The sequence below is a fragment of the Stegodyphus dumicola genome, chromosome X2 (assembly GCF_044657685.1).
Source record: "Stegodyphus dumicola isolate Sdum_Otavi_A_Nest chromosome X2, ASM4465768v1".
Classification (NCBI taxonomy): domain Eukaryota; kingdom Metazoa; phylum Arthropoda; class Arachnida; order Araneae; family Eresidae; genus Stegodyphus; species Stegodyphus dumicola.
Genome location: NC_140781.1, coordinates 118,345,923 through 118,356,482, shown reverse-complemented (window position 1 = coordinate 118,356,482; position 10,560 = coordinate 118,345,923). Strand labels below are relative to the sequence as shown.

General features: G+C 31.2%; 2 long non-coding RNA genes across 2 annotated transcripts; one reads left to right on the top strand and one right to left on the bottom strand.

Moving 5' to 3' along the window:
- Positions 1-6,981: 6,981 nt before the first annotated feature.
- Positions 6,982-8,247, bottom strand: LOC146992900 (uncharacterized). Its single transcript, XR_015038900.1, has 2 exons — positions 7,989-8,247; positions 6,982-7,127 (listed from the first exon to the last, which is right to left on the bottom strand). It is a non-coding gene; the product is annotated as an uncharacterized LOC146992900 (long non-coding RNA).
- On the top strand, positions 8,173-8,768 carry LOC146992899 (uncharacterized). Its single transcript, XR_015038901.1, has 2 exons — positions 8,173-8,302; positions 8,553-8,768. It is a non-coding gene; the product is annotated as an uncharacterized LOC146992899 (long non-coding RNA).
- Positions 8,769-10,560: the final 1,792 nt, after the last annotated feature.

The following is a 10,560-nucleotide window of genomic DNA, read 5'->3' as shown; positions in this document are numbered from 1 at the left end:
AAATATATATGTAAGATATAACAAAATTCAATGGCTGCGCTAAGAAACAATTGCCGACCTCAAAATTAACTAGTATAAATTTTATGTTCTTCCTTAAGCTCATCTGTTCTCCCGAATTTGAGATTTTTCCATGTTACATAACAACCTAAAATTAATCAATAGCAGTTTACCTGTACTTATGCACATACTTAGTATAAATACTCTTTGCAAGCAACTATGCCACTCCTTTTCCTCACTTCTGTTATCCCAACATTTCCACGCTGCTTTGTCTTCCGTTCTAAGATGCTTACGTCGTACTTTTAAAAACAGTGTACATAAAAATTATTATATTTAACTAATTGGATAAACTACCTTGTCTACAAATATGATCTGATGTGAATTGTCGTGGAATAAAATTGTTTTGAAAGGGCCACGTCTGGAAATTTTGGTTTATACATCCATCTATCTAACTACGCAGACTTCAAGCAGCAGCGTATCAAAATATCCACTCCTGGCCATGACGACTGCAAGCTGCTAAAAGTACCAGTGCTGTCTACGCAATTAAAATATCACATATATATATGTTTACAAAGACAAATGCCCAGCCAAAACAGGTGTCATTTACATCTAAAGCCAATGTATGAGATCTAATCTCCCTGAGCAGAGGTTATTTGAGATCCTCCAAATATTATTTATATCTGCATTAAATTATCTTGTAGCAATGACTTCTGGAAGAGGTCAGTATTCCTGTGAACATAAATAAACATTGTTACTGAATGTCACCTGTATGAGGTGAGTGCCTCAGCAGAAGATCAAACTTATCTAGAACCATATATGACAAACTTAAGAGAATTTATTATATATGCATATATAAAGTAAAACCTCTTTTTGACAAAACCGCTATCCTATGCTGTCATGACATGTGTAGTGTTTCATTGCTGTAAATGTAACTTAAAACTGAGACAGATTTGATGTTACATGTTTCATAGTCTGCATTTTTTTTATGTTACATGTTTCATAGTCTGCATTGTTTCAATAAAGCTAGATAAAAGAAAATAATTCCAAAGAAACTCGCAGGAATCAGAAAATATTTTTGGAGTGCTTCAGTGTGGTTTTATTTGTGTCTCTCCATAATAATAATGCACCAATAATATTAAATTGTAACATAAAAAATATATGTACATTGTAATATTTAATGTCACATTTAGTTTGTGACAGATCTGTGCACATTGATTGGCAGTAAATTCCTCTATTTACATTAAGCTTTCATAACATATCAGTCATGGAATTGAAGATCAACTATGTATTTAAAAAGAGAGAAAAAAATATCTAGGCTTTTATTCCAATGTAGAGCCGGGATTAGATATTTTTTCACCTGAGGCAAAGAAGCAAATATGTGCTTCCTGTATGCAGTGAAATATCTGTACACTTTTATATACACGAAAGGTAATATTTTAAAACAGTCTTTCTTGATGTTCTTCAGAGTTTGTTAACAATCATAATTTCTTTTTTGAATTGAATTTCTAACTTTTGCTAACTAATTTGGCACCCCTTTTAGTTATTCACCTGAGGCAACTACTTCACTTGCCTCTGCCTTGTCCCAGCTTCTGTTCCCTCTCCCTAATGTGTCAATGAATTTTACCATAAGTGTCATCATTTTCTAATTTTAATGAACAGCTTTTCTTTTTGCTTTTATGTGCAAATGACTTTCTATTAAATTAGATAAACATGACCTATTATCAAAATCGTAAAAAACAACCTTGTATTTAGCGTAGGTATAATGAAACACTCAATCGATTTCGAGGGCAGCTAAAGGTCCCTCCTCATCAGGAGAAAGAAATACATAGAAAGAAGAAAATAGGAGAAGGAGTCACAGAAACACGTGGTCCTTATCAGCACTGCGCGTGGTTATAACTAGATTTTTAATCAGAGTTGCACTGGCCGCCTACTTTTACTGAGCCAGGCTATCTGATCAATCATAAAGAAATATTAGCGAAGTTAAAATAGGGAGCGAGGGGCAAATGCACCTTACGCTCAAAATCTGAACTTCAAATAATGGAAAGCAACCACTGAAAGGATTTTTATACCCTCTGGTAGTACCAAACGCGAGGAGGTAAAGCCATCTATCGGCAAAAATAACTGAATTAAGATAGTAGAATTTTAAAGGCATTAGGAAAGACTGGATTGGACTTCAAATCATTAACTAAACTTTCTAAATCTTTGTGAATGTGAAAAGCCTCAAGAAAATCCAATTCACCTATGGAAGAAGCCTTTTGGATGATTTTTGCAGACCCAAAATCAAAATTATGGTTAAAAGTCCAACTATGATACGCTATTGAAGACTTGTTAATTTTGCCTTTTTTGACATAAGATTCATGTTCCTTGATACGAAACTTCAACGCTCTTTTTGTTTGGCCAATATATCTTAAACCACACTGACACGATATACTATAAATTCCCCAAGAATTCAAGACAGAAACGCAATCTTTTAGAATCGAAGGGTGAATTTTATCAATAGGGGAGAAACCGACTTGAAAATTGAATTTCTGGAGAATCCGTGCAATTTTATAGCTAATAGAAGGATAAAATGGAAGCACGACAAGGTCATTAATATTATTTCTGACAGTGGAATGTCTTGGTAAATTATCTTTTCGTCTTTGGATTCGGTATGTTGACGACCTCACGAAAGTAAAAAGTGCTATTAAATCTTCCCACATTCTGCCAACTCAGTTGAAGAAATCACTTATTCCACCTATTACTAATTGCGCTAGACTTTATGCTCTTCCAAAAGTCCACAAAACCGGTATTCCTTTTCGACCAATTGTTTCCAACATAGGTACTGCTTCATATCCTTTGGCCAAATATTTAGTTTCCAGATTTTCTCCTCTACTTGCTAACAATATTCACACTGTAAAAAATTCTGTTGAAGTCATTGATAAACTTAAAAATATTTCTCCACTTCGTTCCATTTGATGTCAAATCACTGTTTACTAATGTTCCGGTCGAAGGAGCACTAAATTGTCTTGAAACTAGGCTTCGGGAATTTCACTTCACACATACTGAAATTAATGAGTTGATTTCGCTTACTAAAGTTTCTCTGAGTCAAACCCACTTTGTTTTCCAAAATGCATATTTTCGTCAAGTTGAAGGATTGGCTATGGGTAATCCTTTCAGTTCGGTACTTGCTGACATTTATATGCACTATTTTGAGATGAAATTATTTGATAAACTATCTTTTCGTCTTTGGATTCGGTATGTTGACGACACTTTCGCACTTTTTGACGGTTATAAAGAGGATTTATCCGAGATTCTATATATTATGAATTCAATTGATCCAGCCATCCAATTCACTCTTGAAATTGAATCCAATAATTCCCTCCCCTTCCTCAATATTCTTATAATCCGCAATGAAACTGATTTTAGCACCACTGTGTACCGTAAACCCTTTGCAGTTTGTTTACCACCCCATGCCAAGTCATGCCACCTGTTAAGCAAAAAATGGCTTCTTTTTACTATTATGTATTCCGCGCGCTTAAAGTTTGTTCCTCTGAATCTTTGCTTACCAATGAACTTAATTATTTGAGAGCAGTTGCGATTGACCGTGGATTTTCTCCCGTGATTATTGATAAAGCCGTTAAAAAATTTTCAGATTCCCATCAAAGAAGACATTTCACTGTAAGAAATAATATTAATGACCTTGTCGTGCTTCCATTTTATCCTTCTGTTAGCTATAAAATTGCACGGATTCTCCAGAAATTCAATTTTCAAGTCGGTTTCTCCCCTATTAATAAAATTCACCCTTCGATTCTAAAATATTGCGTTTCTGTCTTGAATTCTTGGGGAATTTATAGTATATCGTGTCAGTGTGGTTTAAGATATATTGGCCAAACAAAAAGAGCGTTGAAGTTTCGTATCAAGGAACATGAATCTTATGTCAAAAAAGGCGAAATTAACAAGTCTTCAATAGCGTAATATAGTTGGACTTTTAACCATAATTTTGATTTTGGGTCTGCAAAAATCATCCAAAAGGCTTCTTCCATAGGTGAATTGGATTTTCTGGAGGCTTTTCACATTCACAAAGATTTAGCAAGTTTAGTTAATGATTTAAAGTCCAATCCAGTCCTTCCTAATGCCTTTAAAATTCTACTATCTTAATTCAGTTATTTTTGCCGATAGATGGCGTTACCTCCTTGCGTTTGGTACTACCAGAGGGTATAAAAATCATTTCAGTGGTTGCTTTCCATTATTTGAAGTTCAGATTTTGAGCGTAAGGTGCATTTGCCCCTCGCTCCTTATTTTAACTTCGCTAATATTTCTTTATGCTTGATCAGATAGCCTGGCTCAGTAAAAGTAGGCGGCCAGTGCAACTCTGATTAAAAATCTAGTTATAACCACTTGCAGTGCTGATAAGGATCACGTGTTTCTGTGACTCCTTTTCCTATTTTCTTCTTTCTATGTATTTCTTTCTCCTGGTGAGAAGGGACCTTTAGCTGCCCTCGAAATCGATTGAGTGTTTCATTACACCTACGCTAAATACAAGTTGTTTTTTACGATTTTGATTGTCACATTAGCGTGTTTCTCTTCTAGTTTATGACCTATTATTTAAAATTTTAAAAAAAAGTTCCTTCTTTTAAAATGTAGATTTTGAATCAATAAAGACAATTCAAAGCACTCCTGCAACTTAAGGCTCCTCTAAACCAGGCTGAATCACCAACTTTTCTCTCTTGGCGAGGGAGTGAACGCGCTGCCAATTTTGGCGCGTTTATCGCACACGCTGGCTGAATGTCTGCTGTTTTTTTAAAGATTTATTTTATAGACGCGCGGCATTCAGCGCATATAAACTTTTCGGATAATTTATTAATTCTCGAATAGTATATAGACGTTTTCACTTAAATAAAAATTTCGCGTATATTTTGTAAACATATTCAAAATAACTTATTCTTTAGATGTTTCAGTTTCGTTAGCAGACTAAAATAAATAAGATATGAATAAAAACTTTCAATAGTGTCAAATGGGGAAATAGTTAAAGCGTAGAGTGTGCAAATAAATTTATCTTAATGACATTTTAACAAAAATTTCCATAAAAACACTGTAAATGCATACTAAAAAAATATGTTGTCATTTAAGTCTGAGGTATATGGAAATAATTGTGCAAGATTCTGAAGAAACACTTTCTTTTAAATGTGTGAAATATTTCATAACATATATGGAAGAAGAAAGTACAGCATTCTCTGTTTTGGATGCTTTTCATCAAATGTAATATAAATACGAACTAGAAACCGTAATAAAAAGTCCTTCCTCTTCAATCAGATCACCTTTGTGTTGCATTGTATTTGTAATACTTCTAAAAATCCAATTTTTACCTAAATTAAAAAACAGTTATTCCATAAAAGATAATAACTTTGAACGTATATAGAATGAATTTTGTAATTTGAGTTATGTTACAAAATAATTCATAGTTTATATATTTTATACTAATAATTTAGATAAAACCTGTCCAATTTAAGAATGTGTGTTAACCACATTCTTAAATTGTAAAAGGACGACTTAATCAAATGTAATTCATTTCAAAGCATAAAAGAAAGCTTATTTTTTATTTTACACAGCAACAGCATTTTCATGCAGTCAAGTTTTTTTAACTGCTAGTTATTATACATAATACTTAATTTTAAACCCATTCTTATTAGAAAGCATAACTAAGAAACTTCTTTTTAAAGCACCACAGTGATTGCAAAGAATGTCGTTAAATTTACAAAAGTATTGAAGATATATTGAACAGCATTATAACAAGAAAGTACTGTACAAAATATGTAAATTTAGCATAACTTCTTTTTTAGTATTTGCATAGTTTCCTCCAAATGAACCTTAATGGGAAGTTATCTTGCGAAAATTTAAAAGTATTGAAATGGCCTCTATTTAAGATGTAACTGCATTTATAATTATTTTGTAATCGCGAATAGATTATATTATTGCAATTAGATTATGCACTTACAACATAATTGCATAAAGTAATGAAATTAAGAGTTCACAGATACAATGTAATATAATTACAATGCAATTATCTAAATTGTAATTATAGTCACTTATTTAATACCACAATATTATTACAATCACAATGTAATTTAAATTGGGTACTATATTTGCATACCCTCCACTCAAAAGGAGGTACTGATAAGCCTGGAAGTTATTATCAACAAAAAGCCTGTTCAGGACAGTTTGATGACAATTTCCACCAGGCGAAAAGTACATTCTTAAGCCCAGGCAAATCATGACAATAAAAATCCTTTAGTCTTATGATTCACTATATTTTAAACCCTAAATTTGAATTCTGCACCAAATTATTTACCTATATTTTAACATATTTTATGAATTATTAGAAGCGATATGGCAAATATCTTCTAAAAATAACTATAAAATATTTGTATCCATTAATTGATTCAGATACACACTTTTATTATTTAAGTATATCAAAATAACAGTTTCATGTTCCTGAAATACAAAAATTATGGAAAAAGTTAAAGTAATATTCTTAGAAGCATATGATATTAGTCACCAGATGCAAAATTATAGTTAATTTTTTGCCCTAAATACAATTTTATTACACAGTAGTCAAATGTGTAACTTAATAACATGTTATATAAAAAATTAATGATAATAAGTTTATCAGAAATGAATTAATTCTGCAAATAAACTTTCTGCACTTGAAAATTTTCTACACCTGAGGGGAGGGAGAGATCTAGTAAAATTAGATTTATTATAACTTTAGTTGGACCAAACACCTTCTCTCTATATATATGCATCACTAAAGAAATAAATAAAATTATCATGCTTAAAAAACAGATATACCATACCAGTTTTTTTCCCCTTGTTACCCTTTACATTGAGAAATAACAAACACTGAAAAATACTTTCCTTGAAATTTTGTTTAAATGAAGAAACACACACCATCTTTTTATTTAAGCATTACACTTAAAAAACAGATACACATACCAATTTATTTTCACTAGCCTTTATACTGATAACATGCCATATAAAAATGAAAAGAATTACCCTTGAAATTTAGATAAAATGAAGTAACACAATGGGAAAATTTATGCACACGGACATCTTTTTTCTATTGCATATTGTCTGACATGATCCACAAGTGCCTAAAAATGTACCCAAAGAAACGCATTTCAATATTAACAAAAAATTGTTTACAGATTAAAATTCATTCATTTCATACCAGTATTATAGAGATCATGCATGAAACAAATCTGCTTTCCCATACTTTTAAGTAAAACTTTTATACTGGAAAACAGACTATATTTCTATATATTAGAAACAAGAAAATACTAATTTGAATGTTCTGCATTCATTTCTAAATCTTTACTCCATTGCCAAATTGTATAATACTGTGATTATAAATAAAATTGCACAATCCTTGCAGTTATTGAAGTCAGATTATATATATTTTGTCTCACACTATTCAATTTATTCTATTGACTTCAGATGTCAATGTCAAAATTCTGGAAGTTATTTTAACCAAGAAACAGTAGTGGGTTCCGTGCATAAACAACTCATCTAACTTTTTAACAATAGTTATTATAAAATAAAGGAAAAAATTATATATCATTCCAACGATATTGCAACTATAGTGTAATGTTACATATATCTTTAGCAAACATTCAGATTTTATCTTGACTTTCCAAATTATTATTTATTTTTTAATAAATTTCAATATGCTAATGATTTTCATGTTACATTAGTATAAATTCCACAATTAGCACAGGAAAACAAAATCCGCGCTTTATATTAGAAGAGAAATTTCTTTTCCACATTCAAAACATCTACATTGGCGATGTTTGGCGACTGGTACATTAACCCTAGACTAATTTAATTATAGCTATTATTACAGAAATTAGCAAATACTCAGGTTATTGTACACAAGAATTTCACTTTACTTGCACATTATAAACATCAGAGAAGATATAAACTCTAAATGAAGGCGTAATTAACATTATACTTACTAAGCAAAGTTCAGCGCCTGGACCAGGTTTCCAATTGTCTCTTCGGCAATTATTTACCCATATTTTTCTTCTTTCTTCATTTTTAGGAAATTTTACCAATGTATGACTTTTCCGTGAATGATTTGAACAATTAACAGCTGTACATCCGCCCATTTTACACAAAAGAAACACAAAAAATTGTTGCACCGTAACTACACAGCCGCCATTAAATCTCCCACTTGGGAGCGCGAATGCCTGATGATTCAGCCTGGTATATAGGAGCCTTACTGCAACTGGTTCTGGCTTCCACCAAGCAATACAAAATCACCGGAATTGTAAGTTACATTACATCTTTAATTTTGCTACAGTTTTCTATCATTTGGGAATATTCTTTTCAAATGCACAACTGGAGCATAAATTAAAAAAAAAATAAATAAATAAAACTTATCCTCCGAATTATAAATATACACATGTATGTGTAGAAAAAAGTATAAAAATTTCATATGACAAGTTCTTTTGAAAATGTTAAGTGTATTAATATTTTCTGTTTCTTGTTAATTTGTTTAATAAATATACATTTTCCAGGAAACAGGTTTAGAAGATAATTGCAGTGAAAAAAGCTTCTCGAAATTTTGCAGAATTCCAAATGCAGCAAGCAGAAGTCGCATCAAAGTTACCTGAGGCAAATAAAACACAAGCTATTGCAAAAATTACTTGTTTTAGGAAAACTTGTCACTAAAATTGCTGGATTAAAAAAAAAATCATGTTATTTTGAATAAAACTTATGAAATGTTTACTGTAGTTACTGCTTGTAAAAATTGCTAAAAAAAAATGGGCCTAGTTCATAATCTTTAGTCTGTCTAATAGCTCTTAGACAGTGAAAATTCCTTTTTTCCTTTCTTAAATTCTTAATCATTACGACACGACAATTAGCCAGAAATTAATTAATTTCCATTCACTAGTATTTTCAAAAAAATCTTTCAAAAAAATCAGACAGTTTCACTCAAATAAGAACTCCACATTATACATCCCTCAAGAATTCCGAGTCCCACCCACTACCATAAATTACTTCACCCAAGTCTTACCGACTGATATTATTCAAAGCCCCCACTGCCGCTAAGAATTTTTCGGACACCCTACACTTCTGAGTCAGACTCGAAGAGAACACTTTGCCGACTCCCCACTAGAAAGAATGTAAGTTACTTAATACTTTTTCTGGCCTTTATTTCTTCATGTACATTCACTGTTCTTATTATATTTTTTATATTATTTTTGATTTGTTTTTACAAAGTTTACATTATTTATCTTATTTTGTAATCTTCTATGTTTATTTCAACTTTATACTTTGAATTCTATTTCATAATGACAATATCCAATGTGTAGTTTTTACAAATAATATAGAACTCAAATGCATAAACACGAGGGTGTCGGGGACGGTTACTCGAGTTTTTTCGGATTTCTACAGAAATTGCTTTTGAATTGACTAAATTGAATTGGCTAAAATGCTTCATAAGAATAAGTTCTTTGAGTATCAGAATTGGTTCATAATCCCTTTTATTCGCGGAAATATTTGGCCTGACTAGAATTGCCGGTTTGGCTTAACCTTATTACTCGAGTATAGACGAAACACCTTCGTATATACGTATTTATTTATTGATTATTGTTCATTGAACGGGAGTTGGTTTGTTTCCCTTGAAAAGTCAACTAATTTCCGATCAATGACAATGATTACATGTTTTAATTTTTCCTTTTACAATTGAAATATTATTCTTCATGATGATTTAACTCCAGTCCCCGTTAAAACATTATTAACATATTACTTTCAAATTACTTCAAAACATCTTTCCAAATATAACTTACCAGTATGGATTCACTCTTTTAAAATAATTCTACATTAATTAAACTTAAAAGATAATATAATCAATATTGTTTAGGAAATAAATTATTATTAACTTACTTTGCAGCAATTGCGCAAGTAGTAGTAACTTGTTTTCGCACTAAATGAATTTAAGATCATACAACATTTGGTATGCTAAATAGCAGCTATTAGCACTATTTATCTCTTTCCTAATGTACCCACTTTATATATTATCTCCAACTTTTTAATTTTTTTAATTTTTAAGTTTTAAAGTTCTTCTACAAAAACTTTACTGTATTGAAGGTTAGCAGCCTCCTTACTTTTAAATCTTGCTCGTTTATCTCAAATTGAAATCATTAAATGTCATTCCACTAGATGACAAACTTGAAAATTTAATGCCATGTCTGCTACAGGCAATCCCAAAAATCAATTTCTATGAAAAACATTTAACTGTATTTACATGATTACCTGCGGCACCTGACAAACGAAATATATAGGACAGACTAAAAACAATCTCAACTTTCGAATCAATAACCATAGAGATCAAATTAAAAAATTCAACGCACAAAATAATAGCATTAAAATAAGTACACCATCACAACTCAATACAGCAGAATTAGAGCACCTTAAACACCATGACTTCAACTCTATTCAGCTTCAGATATTAGATATAATACCCAATCACAAAACAAGAATTTTTCAGGAATCTCTCTATATACTAAAACAACGTTCACT